The following is a 21,020-nucleotide window of genomic DNA, read 5'->3' on the forward strand; positions in this document are numbered from 1 at the left end:
AATACGGACCCAACGATGAGATGTATAACTTGTAATATGTCTATTGTTTATGTCAATAGATTTCATGTCGACAATACATACATCCTTTTCACATATCTGCTACAACGTGGAACAGTATCTAGTAGCTTAGTAGCAAATGTGTAGTCTACTTATATCTTCCATAATAACATATTTGCTATAATTAAAATTCTAAGGTATTACAAATATTTTACCAATTTAAGATATCATTATACTGCAAGTACAGATAACAGAAATATATATTTAATTTACAGACGACTAGTAAAGTTTTGTACAATGAAACTGACAAGAAAACACACTAGAACTGAATGCAAAAATATAGTAATGGTACATGTATACTCAGAACAGAAAACGGATGATGATGATGAACAGGTCTCAGATTTTTATGACTGGAAATAAGCATGAACTCATGCCCTAAATATACCAAAATATGACATGAAAACTTGGAAAAAGGACGGGGGAAAAAAAAATGAAATTAAATATCATGTTCTTCCTCACCTTTATTCCAATTTATTGGGGCCAACACTTGATGTGGATGGATGTATTCGCTATTGCTTGTTTCTGTGGTGGTTGGTAATGTAGTATGTTGTAGGTAATGAAGAGATTCAAACCCAGAGCTCTCTAAACCAAAGGCCAGTATGGCGACCATTAAGTCACGGAGCCAAAAGCAAAACAAATTAAATACTGTCCAAATTGCTTAGAAGACCAGCAGCAAACTGGCCACATACCTTTCTACTTTGACAACTTATAGCTCACTTATAGCTTACTTTCAAATTTCATTTAACTACAAAATATTAATGTTTGTTTAGTTTGTTTGTCCAACCCTTGTCCCGTATCTCTACGGGGTCGGGTGTGAGGCGAGAAAAATCTGTAGTGGCGGGTTTTTATGATCGGATGCCCTTCCTGATGTCAACCTCATCAGAGGAGTTATGAGATGAAATGAATGACGTGATATATGATAGGAGGAAGGGAGAGGGTGAAATCCAGTACTGGCACATAGCCTACTCCTGTCGAATAGCACCAAGGGGTCTGGTCAAGGCTTAACGTCTCAATTCAATGGACAAATCACCATCAACATCATCATATACCCTCACTCCATACGAGCACTGTGGAGAGGTTTGGATTTTAATCCAGACTTTTGGCACGCAATCTAGTGATTAGAAATTGTATACCACCACCTCTCCTACCCTGCCAGCCAACGTTCTGATGGGGAATTTTTTTTTACCAATGGGACTCAACCCGTCTAACCATGGTGTCGGACCATTTAGACACGAATGCCGTAATGATCATGGCCACCAGACGGGCTTAACCACAAAATATTATATGGAGGAAAAATCCAAAATAACCAAATGCAAACAAATCACTATGCACTATTATAATCTGACCCAAAATATGCTTTTATAGCATTCTTTTGGGTCAAATGGGACAATGATAAAATGTAGTAAAATATGCATTTATGTGACCAATAAAACCCATGTCATCATGTTCACAAAAGCTAGAAATGTGTGAAAGACCAGCATAAACATATGACGTCATAGAAATCCGAGCCCTAATAATGATATGATCAACCTTCAGTGATTCCATGGGCCAAACTGCCTCCTTCAGCTGTTCAATGTTTAGGATAGTGCCTGTGTCCAATCAACGTAACCTCTGACGGCCTGATCATCTTGTCCACTGATTATCTCAACTATCACTGCCTTTTTTTGAGTGTCTGATTGCAGAACATGACCAAAATAAGGGAGACATGGTCTCGGGATCTTCCCTATAAGGTAGAAGTCTGGCTTGGCATGTCCAGAACTTTCTTGTTCTTTTATATGTTGGTAAATCTACCAATACCAGACTGGTGTATTCGAGTATCTTCAAACATCACTGGGCTGAGAGGGGAACAAACCCACCAACTTGGGCTCAGGAAACCAACATTCTACCACCTGACCTATTCAGAAGAACCAAATTCTATTTTACAGAGGATGGTCAATTTTTTTAGTATCTAAGTTATTTTGATGTAACAATACTGCAGCAGCTATGGAACAAATGGATGAATCTTGGAGAAAAGGCATCTTTTTTTTTTATGGTCGACAATACACTTCCGCTACGGGACATGTTTTCAGGAAGTTACCTGTATAACAAATTACCGATATATTACTTCACATGAAATCAAGTGATTTTAACTAGAAATGGATGTAAATCCAAACCTTCGATGCAGCTATAAGACGCTAAATGCATATCAATGAAGAAAAGGAAAGTTAAGTTCTTTTGCATAATTCTGGAGAGATACAGTTAGCTGTTAGTAGCTTTCTCTCCTGATACAGATGCAACAATTGTAGCAAAATTTGAGACCATCATGCAAAAGAGTTGCAAATGTAACAAATATTAGGACTCAAGTTCAAATTCCTCACTCTTTGAACAGGTGTTCTAACTCCACACAAGGATGGTCTATCTGAATACTCCCTTTTGCAATTCAAAGTCATAGTATGATCCTAAACAGACCATTTTATGGGGGATAGTAGCCTGTGGTACAGTGATGAGCGTAACTATAATTCAGAGGGAAGAAAGACCCATGGACAATGGATCACTTCCATCATCTTCTCAACCGTCAGAGGAATTCAGACTCATCTCCCAAATCCATGAGGGATGACTAGAACTTGTCATACCACAATTGTAACTCTTACCGATTCCAACTAGTGGCCGATTAGCTGGTGTAATTGTGGACACAAACTGGTAGGTAACCTGGATTATTTTGTAGTAACATGCATCATAGGATTTTAAACAGGTTACTATCCCAGCATTTGAACTTAGAAGACCTGAAGGGTGAAGCACAGTAAATTTGTAGTTTCATGTGGCTGTTGCTATCGTGATCATAGTCATGTGGAATTCGAACAACAGGGATATGAATTTTCTTTTGAAATTTCCCACAGGCATTAACCGGGATTCAGTTTGCAGCTGCCAAAGTGAGGAGCAAATGACTAACCCACTAAGCTTTCATGTCTGTTATAAATGATGAAGTTCAAAGACAAGACTTAGCAGGCTCAGAATGAGGAACAATTTAAATGAAAACAGGTATCACCTTGAATTACAAGCCTAGTAATATAAATTGACACAGTAGAGCACAAATTACATTCTGAATATACAAAACCCTATTATATCAACATAGTTCACTTGGCACATTTACAAACTGCGGAGGAAAACTAATACAAAGTTCTTAAGATTTGCTCCAATTCTCAAGGGAATTACAGGTAATCGCTTACATAGGCTGTTTCTTCATTAGTGACAACTGTTAATTACAACCGATACAAAAGAACTACTTCACAGTCCCTCATTGTAATCCCCCCGCATTGTGTAAAACCCAATGCCAGTGAAGTTGAAGCTCGGGGGTTATTTTTAACTAAGGTACGATTGGCTGTAGTTTTGTAAAGTTGGTGCGCCTGTCGAAATGCGCACATGCGCTGTCTTCCGGCATGCTTTGGGCATGAGTCAACACCAGTTGCAATCGTAACATCATTGCGTATGGTTCAGTGTGGGCAGTTGAAATGTTTCAGATAACCAAGTGTCCATCTGAGTATGAAATAAGGTCTATGATTCAATTTTTTTTACAGCAAAGAACGTGTCAGCTGCGGACATTTATCGCCAGATATGTGAGGTGTATGGCCCAAATGCAATGAGTGACCTCAAGGTACATAAATACGTAAGATTGTTCAAATACGGGTGGGAGAATTTCAATGATGAATTGCGATTGGGCCGGCCTTCTGTAATCTCAGATGTTTCGGTGCGCGCAGCAGGTGCAAAAGTCCACAAAGACAGGCATTTCAGGATTTCCACTTTGTCACTGCAATTTCCACAAGTTTCAAAATCAGTGCTATGCAAAATCGTTTGACACCTTGCAGTTCAGAAAACTTTGCGTGCGATGGGTTCCCAGACTGCATACTGAGGAACGTAAAACCAGTTGGCTTGTGCTTTGACCTTTTAGTCCTGATGTAGTAAGGAAGAAGATCAAAGTTTGGACCTCATTTACACAAGGGACAAAACATGGGTTTCGCATTTGACTCCCGAATCGAAGCATTAAACAATGGAATGGCGATACACGTTATTTCCAGTCAAAGTGAAAGCCAAAAAGACAATGTCAACACACAAGATTATGGCCACTATGTTTTGGGACACACATGGTGTCCTGTTAGTCGACTTCATGTCACGAGGGACAACTATAAACTGAGCTGTGTTCTGCACAACCTTGAAACAGCTTTGGCGTGCTGTACAGAATAAGTGACGTGGCCTATTGTCATTTAGAGTTTTGCTGCTGCATGACAATGCATGGCCTTATTCTGCTGCTCAAACTCAAGACAATCTGATCTTTTGGATAGGAACAAATGGACCACCCAGTGTACAGCTTGGACCTTGCGCCGAGCAATTATCATCTGTTCCGTTATCTGAAGCAGTTCCTCACGCGTCAGCTGTATGACACCGACGAAGAAGTGAAAACAGCAGCTGAAGATGGGCTACAGTCATAGGCAGCAGAGTGCTACGATGAGGGGATGCAAAAATAGGTGGAATGCTATGATAAATGTATAAACATGGTAATTATGTAAAAAAATAGCTTAATGTGTAAAGAGGACATAATAAAAAGGTTTTGGAAGCCTTTGAAATGTGGATCCACCGTAGGATGCTCAGGAGTTCGTGGGTTGCACGACTAACGAACCAAGAAGTACTCAGAAGGGCAAGAGCAAGTCGGGAACTCATTCAAACATTAAAACACTGGAAGATCTCTTACCTTGGCCACATCCTTAGAAATGACCGTTATCTCATCTTACAGCGGATTGTACAAGGCAAAATACAGGGTCAAAGGGATGTCGGGATGAGGCGAACATCAGGGCTTGGAAACATCAAAGAATGGGCTGGAATTCGCAGTGTTGAAAGACTTTTCCATCTAGCAAGAGATCGTACTGCATTCACCACAGTGATCCCCAATGTCACGGGGACCTGATATGGTACTGTGAAGAGGAAGAAGAAGAAGAATCTATATATTAAAGGAAGTTACTAAAAACAGATTTGTCCAGTCCGTCTGTTCTATTGGACTGATTTACTTCATTTTTGTTTTATTCTCTCCAAAATTATCTGCCAATGAAGCACTGGACACTGATAAGTCTCTAAGTTCTGTAAACTTTGAGTAATCCTAAAATCAAGACATTAAATGATCACTCCAAAAATAGCAGGCGAAGGCTTACCTTGGTCCGCAATACATTCTGTACCTAGCAGGTAAAATGAAATGGTGTATGGCTTTTAGTGCCAGGAGTGTCCGAGCTGTAGGCGACCTGCGCGTCATGATGAGGATGAAATGATGATGAAGACAATGCATACACCCAGCCCCCGTGCCAGCGAAATTAAATTAACCAATGAGGGTTAAAATTACCAACCCTGCCGGGAATCGAACCCAGGGCCCCTGTGACCAAAAGCCAGCATGCTAACCATTTAGCCATGGAACCGGACACCTAGCAGGTTGCACACAGTAAAGGAGTAATAACTTTACGTGAAGATATCGGCGAAGCTAAACTATTAGAAATGATGGCGACTATAGGCAAAGCTGCAATTTGAACCAAACTTGGTACACATTGACTTAATACTATCTGGGGAGAAATACCATGGGAGTCCGGTCCCGTGGTGCAGGGAGCAACGCGTTCGCCTGTCACCCGGCAGCCCTAGGTTCGATTCCCGGCTGGGTCAGGGGTTTTTAATTGTAAATGATTAATATCCCTGGGCTGGGGACTGCGTGTTTGTGTCATCCTTAACGTTCCTTTCCTCATATTAAACACTTTACACTTCCGCAATTTACAAATACACACAGGTTCCTAACATATGGTGCAAGTAGGGGAAAAAGATCTTTCTAGGTTGAAGCCCCGAACAAATAGCATTTTTTTTTAAAAAGGACACCCCTAGCATCATTAGATGTGGAGTGGGGAGGGAGTGACATGTAAAAATAATTGAAAACGGCATATTAGTATTGAATCCGTAGGTTTCTGGGCTGCTGAGATGAATAGTGACACTCAGGATGACATTTAAGTCTACGTTCAGTCACCATCAGCATGGTGTGAAAAGGGGAGAAAAATAAAATTTCCCATCTGACCAAGATCAGTACTGAATTCGCAGTTTTGAGGTTATCTAGGCTAATTTGTGACAGTCCCAATGACAGATGGAATCATGTACATCATATGTATAGCACTGAGTGTACATACACACAGTTATCACTTTCATTATTTGAAAGGATCGATTACTTCCCGGATAATATGGGCTGCCACAAGGACAAAGTTCTGCGCAAACTGAAATAATCTAAACTTTAAAATAAACGCACAACAATAACTCTAAGACTACAAAGTAGTTCGTAAAAATTGAGCAAGTGGCTAAGCGGTTTGGGTCGCATAGCTGTCAGCTTGCATTCGGCAGATGGATTCGAACGTCACTGTCGGCAGTTCTGAAGGCGGTTTTCGGAAGTTTCGTATTTTCACACCAGGCAAGTGCTGGGGCTGTACCTTAATTAAGGCCACAGTCGCTTCCTTCCCACTCCTAGCCCTTTCCTATCCCATCGTCACCATAAGACCTACTGTATCTAAATTGTAAGAATAAAGTTTGTAAAGGTCAACGTTATAATAAAGAAATCTACAAAAATCACTTAACACATAATCGTAAAATAAATGTTCAGTAAAGTACCTGGCCACGCATGGAGCAATGTTATATCAACCTATTTACGACGAATGCTGCGGAGCAGCACAGGTCCTCTAGTGTAATTATTACTTTTGTTTCTTTGACAAATGGACCTTACCTTCGTAGTAGCAGCGCCTGTTCTCTGGATGGTGTGAATGGAGCAGCCTACTGCCTGCAGAACTTTGGGAACAGTTTGGAAGCGGATGCTATGAAACAGTTCTTTTATCTTTGGAATCTCAGGTTAACTCTGAACCGTCTGGGTTGTATCCATTCCCAGCAACCCGCCAACAAGCTGCACATCCTTGTCATTATAGTTCAGAAGGTGTAACTTTGTGCACTTCCCGTGATAAGGTTTAAACTATCAGCGTGCTATGTAGCCGAATTGGTCAAATGTAAGAGATATAAATGAGCGACCATAGTAAAAGGAGAAAAAGCATGTGAGGTCAATGACCATATGCTGTCCAGGTGATGTTATTTATTGCGGAGAATGAAGCCTGCACAGCGTTACTTCTCAGGTCACAAAACTAACGTACTTTGTTCCTTGAGTGGCACTGCAGTTTAAGATTTGGTTCAGATCATTCTCAAATAAAAAGAATACAGATGACAGCAAATTACAGCTCTACACATCATATTCTTTCTTTCTAAATGAATCAGAGCTTCGTTGACTCGACAGCAGTGTGCATGTAATGGTGGCCACGTGCAATCAAACTGAACAACAGTTATATTAACTGAACAGACCTAACAGATCACACATAATATTTATGTACTAATTATTACGTAGATTTATCTTTTGTACAAACAAATCTGAACAGCCTAAAAACCAAATAAACTCAATATCAGCCATATTTTATTAGTTAAGTTTATATGTTGAACTTAAAAAAAAAAGTGAGCAAGACCTCAATGTGTTAAAGAACCCCTCTAGGGCACCTCTAAATGTTCTTGATTTGGACAGTTGTGATGCCATCAAAAGGCAACCCCAGAAAGACCTGAACTGTAGGCAGAGCTGAAATGTAGCAGATTCCCTTAAAAAAGGAAGCAAAAAAAAAAAATTACAGTGCGTCTTTATTTCTTCATTCGTTGGAAAGTGTCACTACTTCAAGAGTCAAATCCGCTTTAGAGTGTTGTAGATTCATTGACTACTCGGGGTCATCATCAGCCATAATCAAATAAACACACATTTTAGTGGAAATATCCTAAAACAATACTTATTCTATTAAAAACCACCATGCGCAGTGTGTATTTACAATCTTAGAAGATATTCAATTGACATTTTCATATTAGTCCGCACAATTGCATTACTTAATCCTTGCAAGCCATATCAACATTATTAGGACTCTGACGGAAGGCATATCTGTACTTTCTGTACTAAGAGTTAAATTTTACTTAATGACACATGTCCACTAGTTGAAGCAGTCTAGAACTGAGCCACAACATAGATTGTAATACGTACAGAGAGAACCACTTGTATACTACCTGTACTTCGACATTTTAGCATAATTTGTTGTAATTACTTTAGGTATTTTTATCCTAATATGTACATTTATTGCTACATAACATTTTAACGTCTGTAACATACCCAGAACCATAGCTCTTGGTCCAATTTAACTACTCATCACGGCACATATTATAATTGTTCATACAATTCATATCAGTAATTTTATGTTGTTCATTAATAGAATATGCATCGTTTTACAATATTTCGACTAAAAGGTGTATTTATTTGATTATGGCTGATGATGACCCTGAGTAGGGTCGAAACTGGTTCTAAGCGCCTTAATGTAATGTAAATATATGTACTGCAAGAAGAATGTATTGAATAGGTGGAAATTTTTTAATAAGAATAAATTATACGTAAAAGTAGAATGAGACACAAAATGATAAATTTGCCTTTGATTCAAGCAGGACTGAGAAGAAACATAGTGCTACTATATGAGCTACCAAACAAAGTAACACAACAAGTTAATAATAGTGTTATTGTTTATTACGTCCCACTAACTACTTTTATTGTAAAAACATTCATACTCCTAAGTCTTTAGGCTTTTTCAATTGTGAAATTACCAGAGTTTCGCCCCAGTGCAGCAGTGGGCTCATCAGCTGGAATGCTGCATCTTTCCAAGACGCTGATCCTAGTACGCCGTTGAGACACCACTGCAAGCCTATGTAGGACAATGCAGTGACGGTGCACTAGCGCAAGCATGCGCCTCCACTTGTATAAATGCCTGCCTTTGCCCTATATCAAAAAATAAGGTCCTTACAAGGAAACCATAATTTAATTTCATCAACTGCAAACGTTAAAACATTCAAGCTCTTACGTGTTTAGGCTTTTTTAATCATGAACTTTTATGGTTTTTGGAGATGCTGAGGTGTCTGAATTTAGACCTGCAGAAGTTATTTTACGTGCCGGTAAATCGCCCCACACGAGGCTGACGTAATTACAACAAGTAGAGACTGTGAAAGCATACCAGATACTGCATCTGTTTCTACTACTGCTTCTTCCTCTGTGCCTTCTATCGAAGAGTTAGAAAAAGACATCAATGATCCTGGACTATTAGATAAGTTCAATGTGAAATATATAGTATTTGGAATACTTTTAACTACAAGGATATACTTATTTTCATGACGATATAGTATTTTTGTAACTCAACTAAGCTTAAGGAGTGGAAGAGGGGATTTCTGGTAGTTTTCAAGCAGCCGTTTAGTGGGTAATCTTATTGCATTATTGGCAACACTGCTTGCATCTCGCAATCTTTAAAATTAGATGTCCGAGTTTTTTCAGTTCAGTATGGATGATTATCGATGATAATAACAGTTTTCAGGAATATTCGGTAAGAACTGTTCTTGATACCCCAGTCCAAACCTATCTGAATCTATCTCTTCATAATAATCTTTCGAGGATTTGGAAGAGAATGTATGAAGAGCATGCGGCATGAACACTTCCTCGCTCTTCACTTGCACAACAATTTGCTGTCCTTTTCCTAAAGGAATTTTATCTGGGGGTGTTGATCCTTCAGTCTCCAACGACATATTTTTCTTTGCATAGTGAGCATTAACCTACGTCTCATCTGGAAAAATTAAATATTTCCTTTTTCCCTCATTCTTAAGAGTACTGAAAACCAATATCTTTTACAACCAACCTAACAGTAAACAAGAGATCCCAGGAAATTTATTATGGGTTTCACCTTATTGTATATACAGTACATTTTTTCATACTTCATGCCGGTCCCGTGGTGAAGGGGTAGCGTGCCTGCCTCTCGCCCGGAGACCCCGGGCTCGATTCCCGGCCAGGTCAGGGTTTTTTTCTCTCGACCTGAGGACTGGTTCAAGGTCCACTCAGCCTAGGTGATTAGAATTGAGGAGCTATTTGACGGTGAGATGGCGGTCCCGGTCTCGAAAGCTTAGAATAATGGCCGAGAGGATGCGTTGTGATGACCACACGGACCCTCGTAATCTGCAGACCTTCGGGTTGAGCAGCAGTTGCTGAGCAGGCCAAAGCCCTTTCAAGGGCGTTAAGTGCTGTGGGGTTTGGTTTTGGTTTCATACTTCATATATAGTCAGCCTTTCTTTTTTACATTTCCAGAATTGTCCTTCAAACCAATTCCATCAAAACTACCAACATGTTTTCACAACAGGTTTCTTTCTTTTTTTACTCACTATTTTAATTGATTAACCACACTCATCTGATAACGTCTTCTTCTAACGTCTTCTTCTTCTTCAGAAGATTCAAAACACTTTGCTTCAGAAGACCGGTAGCCTCATATGTTCTAGTCATCACATGACTCTCACATTCAATTTTATTATTTCTCACAGCATTAGATTCTTTCTTGAAATAACTGTAAACCTTCCTTGGATCGGAATATAGGGTTTCCCCCCGACCTACTTTAACAAAAACTGTAATGTTTACTAAACAAAAAATAATCAATACAGCAAGAAACTCCTTGTCAAACACTTTAAGTAGGTTGCTCACAACTCTACACACTCGATTTTATGCAATCTTAAGTCCGTAAAATTCCACTTTTAGTTGCACTTCAACACACAGAACAAAACAGAGTGAGGTAAGAAAGTCAAAACGTGTTGACAGTGTGCAAGATCTGCAGTTGTGATTAGTGGCCTCAGGGCTGTGCCTTGCGGTCAAACCAGTGTAGTGGCAGGAGGTACCCAAAGTTATACCTTCTGAATTATAACACCAGAGCGATCCGGCCGAGACATGTTGACCAGATAATGTTGCCCATCGCTGAAGACTTTGACTCAATCTGTCCTGGTTCTGTAAGGAAATACTGAATCTCCACATGCCTTAGTGACACTGTGGTGCTGTATGGCTGCGAGCACATTAAAGTTCAATCCAGCTGTGCTGTTCTTGTTTCAAGAACATCTTGGATACTAACTATACAACCGATCTGCATAGACAAGACAGTGCATGTGCGGAGCATTGGATGGATAAGTCAATGGACTGTGAAGTATGTTGGGAACCACCATAATGCAAGTATAAGCAAGAAACATTTGTTCCATTTTCCAGTCTACACACAGCAGTGTTGCAACTAATAAAGAAACAGCCCTTGTATAATTCATGAGCATACACAGAAACACATCAAATAAATTCCTGAAACTTTTCAAGAGACAATTAACAAACATTTAAATGAGCAAACAACAAACATTGACATAATTGAAGCAACATTCATCTTGAGCAAGAACAGAATTGACTAGAAAGAAGGAATGGTAAAATTCACATCATTTAAACATATATCAATACAAGCATTTACATATAATAACCAGCATAACAAAGCCAGTAGTTTCTAAATCATTCAACCTCTGTGAACACACTGCGTAGACTCACCTGACAGCAATACTTTGCACCAAACAGGTCGCAATGTAGGAAGGGGAGTAAAATCCTTACAGAAATACGAGGGCCATCCGGAAAGTAGTACCCGTCAGCGCCGCATTAAGCGCTGACGACTCGGCTAGCCGCTGGGCAAGGTCAGACCGCGTCAATGCCCTGTCTGCCTGCTCTGTGCGAGGTTGCGTGACGCTAGCATTGCCTGTGTTGTGTCTGTGATCGTTTAAAATGTTTAAACAAATTGAGAACCCCGCCAGTTGTGAAGTGAGGGCCGTGATTAAATTTCTTAATGCACAAAACGTTCGACCTTGTGATATTCATCACCAATTAACGGAGGTGTATGGAGACAATGTGATGGACGAGTCGTCTGTTCGGCGCTGGTGTCGCAACTTCAACCTGGGGAGGGGGAATACACACGACGAGGAGCGTTCAGGGAGACCACCTGTCATTACACACCAACTGCTGAGCGCAGTAGATGAATGCGTGAGGAACGATCGGTGCGTCACAATTGATGAACTCTGTAACATTTTCCTAATGTGTTTCAAACAATTGTTCATGAAATTGTCAAAGACCATCTGCATTATTCAAAAATCTGTGCAAGGTGGGTTCCTGGGATCGCCGAGGTGTACTGCTCATTGATTTTATGACCTGTGGAAACACAATTAATGCTAATGCGTATTGTGAAATATTAAAGAAATTACGGCGGGCAATACAAAATCGACGGCGAGGTCTATTGTCTACAGGCGTCATTCTCCTTCATGACATGCAGCTGCGATAACACAACTTTTGCAGCAATTCAAGTGGGAAACCTTCGACCATCCCCCTTATAGCCTGGACTTGGCCCCTTCGGATTTTCATCTCTTTACGAAGCTTAAAGACTTTCTGGCAGAAAGCGATGAAGAGCTTAAACGAGCCGTGACTACGTACCTCAATACGCTGGCAGCGGAGGACTATGATGCTGGAATACAAAAACTCGTCGCACGTTATGACAAATGACAAATGCCTAAATTTGCTTGGAGATTATGCGGAGAAGTAGTGTAAAGTATGCTCTTTCCAATAAAAATGTGTATATTTGTTAATATTTGCTCCCTGTTTTATTGCCCAAACGGGTACAACTTTCCGGATGACCTTCGTATATTGCAACAATTTTGAACAAGATGACAAAAGGAGATCTCACTTTTATTGTAGGTCTTGGCACGAAAGTAATTTGTGAGGAAGATAGAACACTGAGGAGGATTAACTACAAATGACATATTTAAATCTAAGAATTTCATTTTTTGTCCATATTGAACTGAGAACGTAAGATAGGAAACTTAACAGGGTCCACCTTTTCAATACCCTTTTAAGTTTCCTATCTTACAAATGACATATCATAACATTCCTCTCCAATCTCATCAATTCGCTACCAGAGATTTCATTTGATTACACATCATCTTAAACAATACATTTGCTCTACTAGAATTATACTCCTATTCACAAGAACTGGAAAGGAACAAACAAGTTTCAAATCTATATGACTTGGTTCAAAACTCTTCCCACAATGACCTACAATTGTGTTCATCCTATTACAGTAAAACCTTAATGTATCGTTTTTCAAGGGGGAGGGGGGAAATGCTGATGGATACGGGAAACTATAAATGCGGGTAACATAAAAAATACGGGAAAGCAAAATAATACAATTATGGGTACTGTATTTGAACATTTCTTCCTTATGTATATCTAATAATAATAATAATAATAATAATAATAATAATAATAATAATAATAATAATAATAATAATAATAATGGTGTGTGGCCTCCAGAGAGGCCTGGTGTAGGTCTTTCGAGGTGCCGCCGGATAGGCAACCTGCGCGTATAGGAAAATGCAGCCTTACCTATGAAGAACTCCAATGCTGAAGATGGCACACACACACCCAGCCCCCGTACTGTCAGAATTAACAAAGGAAGGTTAAAATCCCTGACCCTATTGGGACCATAGGTCAACATGCTAGCCAATTAGCCATGGAGCTAGACATGCTAATATTATACATACCAGCATCAAAATATTGCAACCATGATAATACGATGAAAATAAAAAGCGTGTCTTTTACGCCATTTCCTTTCACTTTTCTTTACATCTCTTATTGCAAATTAATGCTGTACGTGGATATTACGGCAATAACATGCATTCTGATGTAAAGATTCCGTAGACTCTTTGCGGACAATAGGTTAGAGATCCAACACGGCGCGGCTCGGATGTCGCAGAGATTAGAACTTCAACGCGGCGCGTCTCGGATGATGTCAAAGCAGGCTATATGAGGCTGGCAACTTACAAACGCATTACAAGATCAGGCTAGTGAAAAGATCATTGGTCTGGATTGGTTACGTCCAGCTTGTGACAATTGGGCAGGGGCCAACAAAGCGATCAACAGGCATCTAGCATCCCACACATTCCACTAGGTACGACATTATTAATTACCCTGTGACTAATTAAGAAGTATCCGGTGCATGCCATGACGATTTGAAACTGCAAGACTTTCTTATTTTTAACAAAGGTGGCAGCCGTAGCCGACCAATAGCAATACAGAAAATTGTGCCAAATCTGAATTATACAGTGCCTCCATTTTAATTCTTCTAAGTAAGTAAGAATATTTCTAGGGCTGGTTAGCAGATCAAGGAGAAGCATTGGTGCCAGGAGCTCGTAGTCGTGATTAGACAGTGTGGTTGCACATGAATAACTTGCACACTGCACTCCAGTCTACAAGATCCTTGCTCAAGGCTAGCAACTCTAAATTGCTCACCCATTCTTGCATTACTGGTTGGCGTTATTCTATGCTAGAGTACTGAGCTCTATCAATAATTTACTTCAAATATTTTCTTTTCAGACATTCACTTCAAACCAAATTAAACAATAGATCACTACATCTGATGAAAAGGAATACCTATTCAAGTTATAAATGTTCCTCTTCAAGCTACATACAAATCATTACCCATATTACTATTGAACAAACATAATTTATAAATCAAGTGGCTCGTCAATACAGATGGGGAATGCCAACTCCCAGACCAACTCAGGAACGTTTGATTACTGTAGGAGCAACGGCATAGTTCGGCACCAACCACAGCAGTTTTGTTGTATCATTTGGTTCCAAGTTTGGATGTGTTGTTTGGACTTCATTGATGTTTTAAATTTGGATTGTAAATTGTGACATACTAGACTGTTTACTTTATTATTGGTTATATGTGAGTATATGTCTTCCAATTGGATCGTGGCTGAAGATGACCGAATAAATATATGGGGTCGAAACTAGTCCCAGTTATATAGGACACTATACAAGCTGATAGTGATCAATTGTCAAAAATACAGACCATAATGAAATTCATAACTTATGAAGAGTACTGAACTGTCACTTTAAATTCAAAAACATCCTTTGCGATTTTTTTTTTTTTTTTACAAATGCGGGAAAACTGTGCCTGAGGACAATTTTTTTGCTGATCGGCGTGGTAAAACGATAGTTTGAGGAATAATATTGGTTTATATGGAACACTTTTGGGACCGAAAAAATTGAACGATGAATATGGGAAAACAGCAGTTTTGGGAACGATGCATTGAGGTTCTACTGTATATGTTCTGTTTCTTGTTCCCCCCCCCCCCCCCCCCCTCTCTCTCTCTCTCTCTATATATATATATATATATATATATATACACACACACACACACACTGTAAATGACTCCTATTCATAAGTTAACTAAATTTCATAAGATTAAGTTGATGCTAAAACTATAGAAACTTTTTCTAGGGTATCAATATGTGCTGAGATAACGGTACCAACATTGCTTTATCAAATGAAACTACACTATTTCCTACACCCAGTCTTAAATTTACGGACATCTCAAATTCAATGCTGTAATTATTTTGAAAATCAGACAAGTACTTCTGCAGAAAATGGAATGCATTCAAACGACTTTTATTTGTCAGCTGTAGACTGTCCTGTTTGATTGAAACACACATACCGTATTTACTCGTGTATTAGACACCCTCTGGCTTTTCGAGACGAAGAAACTGGAAAGAAAAAAAATCTCACATACAAGACCCCCAACATAATTTGTCAGAGAAGAACAACGATTCCGCTTCAAAGCAGTTACAAGCTTTACTGCAGCTCTGATGACATCGCACAAATTTGCGAATAGTTTTGTCCGTACGATCCACGCGATGAAAACGCTCGTCAAAGTCACGCAGTCGTATTTAAGAAATGTCCGCTTCTGTAGTGTAAGCCTACTGCAACTCTAATGGCGTCGCACAAATAGGTGAATAGTTTCGTGTCCGACCCGCGCATTGCAAGCACGCATCATTCATGTATATGTGTCTATTATTTATAGTTAACACAATGCTGTCCGCTCACGTACCGATACGTGTTTCCGAGCGCGGTGCTCTGCAGCCGCTCACGTATGAATACGTGTTGGTGCAGCACTGTCTTCTGATGCCATCTAACGGTTATTGGGGAACTGCTTGCAGATTATCGTTGATGTACCTAAACGGTAGAAAATCTACGCTTCTTTTAGTACTGGTTTTCCCCGTTTTAGAGCTTCAGTGGCATTTGTTTTCGCCTTCGAATATCTGCCGTGTATCCATCAATGCTAGTAAACAAAAATGGCAGCGCCGGTAAACAGTGGGTTGACTCCTGGTGATATTATATGTGAATTATACGCTGATAATTTGTCAGATGTTCCCAGTGATTGTGAGGAGAGTGAAGATGAATTGTCTAGTGATAATTCTAGTGCTAGTGTCGTGCATTTATGTGGAAGTGATGCTGTGAATGACACGTTTATTGCACCATGTGAGCAGTCAGAACAACAACCTGTTGCTTCAGATAGCGAAGATAATGTAAGTATTGTTGATAGTATCTCCCTATTTCTGGCAGTGAGTGGTCTGATCAAGATATTGTACCGGTTTTAGAGCCTTTCTCGGGGATGCCTGGTGTTAAAATTTTGCCGAGCGAACCTGAAAATGTAAGTTGTGTCGTGAAGTTGTTCATTGGTGATGATCTGTTGGAGTATATGGTAGAGGAATCAAACAGATATCATTACCAGAATGAACTGAAATATAAAATCTCACCAAAAACTTTAAAGTGGACAAATATAACCGTGAATGAACTCAAAAAGTTCTTGGGACTGTTACTTTTAATGGGACAAGTACGTAAAGATTGAATCAATGATTATTGGACCACAGATCCCCTGACTGAGACACCAATATTTTCTAAGACGATGAGTAGGAATAGATTTAGACAAATATGGCAAGCATGGCATTTTAGTAATAATGAAGAGCAACCAGAAAATTCCAGTAGAATATACAAAATCGAGTATGTTCTAAATTATTTACTACAGAAATTTCAGACAGTTTATAAACCTAAACAGCAGTTGTCACTTGATGAAGGTATGATTCCTTGGAGGGGGCGACTTTCCTTTCGAACATATAATCCAGCGAAACTGGTAAAATATCGTCCCTGCTCTGGCAAAATAATGAATCTGCAAATTGTCAAAAGGTTAGGACAGCTGAAAGAAGTTGTGATTACTCATGTCAAATCAATTTTTATATTTAATTATTGGTTTTGTGTGTTAGGCATGCAGAATGAGCTGCAGATATGAGACTTTGTCAGAGGGTAGACAATATATAAATAACAAAATCTAGACCAGAACTTCAGAACTACAGATTCTTTAGTTTGTCAGTTTCGCTAGTTTGCCAGAGTGGGGACGATATGGCCTTCTTGTCCGAATGTTGTGTGAATCAGTCAGTGGGTATATCTGCAACATGGAAATATATTCCGGGCAAGGGAAAAAATTGGAGGACACTATATTGTCTGTGATGGGAACTAGTCTCAATTTGTGGCATCATGTGTGTATGGACAATTATTACAATAGTGTCCATATTGCTGAGGTGCTCCTAAAGCATGGTACTAGAGTGTGTGGGACAATTAGATTGAATAGAGGCCTTCCTCAATGTCTAAAATCTGTGAAACTGAAAAAGGGAGAGACGAAATTTCAGAGAAAGCAGGATGTACTTGTTCAGGTATGGAAGGACAAGCGAGATGTGCGAATGATATCAATAATACATTCATCAGCTATAGTGCAGACGGGTAAAGATGACAGATCAGGTAAACCAATTGAGAAGCTGGAATCTGTTGTTGATTATAATCAGTTCATGAAGGGAGTAGATCGTGCAGATCAGTACCTCTCTTACTGTCCAATGCTTCGGAAGACAGTAAAGTGGACAAAGAGATCCGTCATGTACCTTCTAAACTGTGCTATATTTAATTCATTTAGAGTGTTTAGAGAGGTAAATCCACAGCTAAAAATGCCATACAAGGTTTACCTGCATGCTGTTGCTAAGGAATGGTTGAGTGACAGTGCTACCCCACAAACTGACACTGACATTCAGGAACGACCAACTGGACCTCCATCTAAAAGAGCACCTAGGCGAGACCCCCCAGGCAGACTTTCAGGAGATATGAAGAAACATATCATAGACAAAATTGTGAGGACAGGTGTGAAGAAAATTCCTCAGGGACCCTGCAGAGTTTGTGCTGCAAAGAAACTGAGGAGCGAAACACGATTCATCTGCAAGTTCTGTGAGGTGCCACTACACAGAGGAGTGTGTTTCGAGAGGTACCACACCTTGAAGAACTATTAAAAAGGTTAGTGGAAATATATGATCAGTTTCAGTGCATTCTCATTCCAGGTTTAGGAATCACAATAATTTGAATGATACCCTGCAACAACTCCATGTCTCTGCCAAAACCTTCCGGCCACAGGGGCCAGTTACACGTCAGATGGGCCGGACAGCAATGTGTTAAGAATGTCCGCCAGCATAATGGTTAGCACAATTAGCTGTCATTCTTGGGAGCCTGAGTTTGATTTCCAGTACCGTATTGCCAGAGATTTACGAATGGCAGGAAGATTGATCGAGACCAACTACAACCTATTGTAGTTGGTCTTGGATTGATATGCAGTAAAAATGGTACATGCAACTCCCTTCCACTGGGGGCCTGTCTAAAAAGAGCTGCACCACCTCGGAATGAAGAAATGAGTTTACTTCAGTTAAGAAATATTCACAGTTGTTGCTATTAACATAGCAGGCAAGATCATTAACAAAGTGATTGTTTAATATCTCATAACTCGGGCCAATATAGTTTTTTTATAGAAATAGGTTTAAAACATAATAAAAACAATCCAATCATAACTACTGTTTTACTCACCAACATACCTCACAAATAATAATAATAATAATAATAATAATAATAATAATAATAAATAATTTTACGTCCCCACTGAATGATTTTTGGAAACACAATAAAACGCATTACCATCACACCTATAGATATCCATAAATGCAGTAAACTTTCCTGTTATTTCTTTTTAATCCTCCCGTCGTGGAACTTCTGGCACTATGCAGGCACTTGATAGCATACCTAACCTAAACAATGTGATCTCTCTTATCTCATTTACAGCTGTTTAGGTAAATCCTGATGTGATAAATGTGGAGAACAAGCATGAAATATACTTAAAAATAAGGGTTTGGCTTTTAATAGCCGCAGTTATGTAAAGAACGCTTCCAGTCACTATGTATTACATTCGGAAGTACAACTGGTAACATACACTAGTTATCAGTTGGTGGTTTGGCACGCTTTCTGCAGCACGTCTTTATTCGGAAGGAGTGGCTTCTGCTACACATACACAAACTCCCCAGAAACCATTTGGGAAAAAATCCTCACTGTTTGTACTCTATAGTCAGAAACGAAACTAATTTTAAAAGTTTCAAAAAGATGGGACCTTGAATGCTCTCTATGCATGACTGATGAGATGGCAGTGAAGATGAAGTCATTTGGAATGACGACATACCGGTAGCAGGGAAGTTGGCGACACAATGAAAGCAGTGATTAGATTTACTCAGTTTTACTGTGTGGTAGGCCTACTGCTCAACTGACAGAGACAAATGACTGGCCATTAAGTTATTTTCCATCAATATTGCATAATATGACAATATGATACCCTTATCCCTTTTCTCTCTAGTATGAAGCGAGACAAATTTTCGTAACGAGTTTTTACAATCGTATGCCCTTCCTGACGTCAACCTAATCAGAGGAATTAATGAGATGAAACAAATGATGTGATATAAGTAACTAAAACTGAACATATTTACTTTATATTAGGCCTAAAAGTTGTGTTCACTATTTATTGTCTTTTTACATTTAGAAATACTGCCTCCCAATAAAAATAGCCAGTACAATTCAAATACATTCATAAATTTGTTAAAGAATAGTATAGAATGTTTGCATCTATAATTTATAGCTCCTTATAGCCTAGAAGCCATGTGTTCACTGCATAAAATTAGAGGTTATCGCATATTGGACCCCCCCCCCCTCCACTTTCTTTGGCTGTAAAAGTGTAAGAAAAAGGGGTCTAATACGCGAGTAAATATGGTATACAAGCCCTGTCGACGTACACAGTTATTTCACCTTCTTATGACAGCTAGGCATGTGCATTACTACGTCCATAAATAATACACTATGACAAACTGCATGATTTAACATCTTCCGCATTGTCATATGTAAAAGATTAAGGGAAAACTGGTATGTAACAGGTTTTCTATGAAATTTCCCTTGGTCAACTCTTGTTATTTTCCGACCGTGATTGTATTACGTTTGGAATGGCTATGGAGTCTTTCATTTTCATGCCATTCATGGCTGTTCTCTTTCTTTTGTTTGTTTTTCGAAACAGCAAATCCTTTCTGATTAGTCTTTCTCCCTACTTGTACTTGCTCTAAAGCAATAATCACTTTCACCACCACAACTATCACCACCATTATTTTCTAACATTCAGTGTAATGTTAACTACTATCTCTGTACTAGGTCGTTTCTGTTTGTTTATTCACGTATTATTTCTTCTTCTTTCTCTGCCTCATTTCCCACACACTGATGGGGGGGATGCAGGTGCGATTTGCGTCACAAATGTAGATTTGGCCCAGTTTTACATCCGGAGACACTTCCTGGCGTCAACCCTATGTGGATTTGTTTGTTTTATTAGTGTTTTAGCATTGTACTGTGGTAGGTTTTCAGCAATAATGGGATAGGAAAGAAGCGAGTGTGGCCTTAATTAAGGTACAGCCCTAACCATTTACTTTGTGTGAAAATGGGAACCCACGGGAAAACCATCTTCATGCCTGCCGATGATGGGATTCAAACCCACTATCTCCCGAATGTAAGTTAACATCTATGTGATTTGTACAGCATAGTGATCAGTCCTGTGTGGTATAATACCATGTCTGGAGAATAGTGTTGTGTATTAAAAGCCACTACATTTGTTTTTTCCTTTACCTGTTGCCTACAATAATATGGGAGGTCTTAAATCGTACAAATAACCATAGTGTATTTATAGGCAAAGAAGAGGAAATACCTACCAGTCAAAAGAAGGTGAAGGAAATCTTTTATGTCAACAGCTCATGCTTC

At 39.3% G+C, this 21,020-nt stretch overlaps 1 protein-coding gene across 5 annotated transcripts in view; it reads right to left on the bottom strand.

Annotated features, from left to right (window-relative positions):
* LOC136872042 (uncharacterized) overlaps positions 1-21,020 on the bottom strand; it is a 69,857-nt gene that overhangs the window by 9,396 nt on the left and 39,441 nt on the right. The window contains exon 6 of one of the 5 annotated variants that reach the window (XM_067145867.1): positions 11,189-11,240. The exons of the other annotated variants lie outside the window; for them this stretch is intronic. The gene's annotated coding sequence lies outside the window, so the exon portion shown is untranslated. Of the gene's footprint in view, positions 1-11,188; positions 11,241-21,020 lie in introns of those variants that run through there. 5 annotated transcript variants of the gene reach the window in all.

The sequence above is a fragment of the Anabrus simplex genome, chromosome 4 (assembly GCF_040414725.1).
Source record: "Anabrus simplex isolate iqAnaSimp1 chromosome 4, ASM4041472v1, whole genome shotgun sequence".
NCBI classification, from domain to species: domain Eukaryota; kingdom Metazoa; phylum Arthropoda; class Insecta; order Orthoptera; family Tettigoniidae; genus Anabrus; species Anabrus simplex.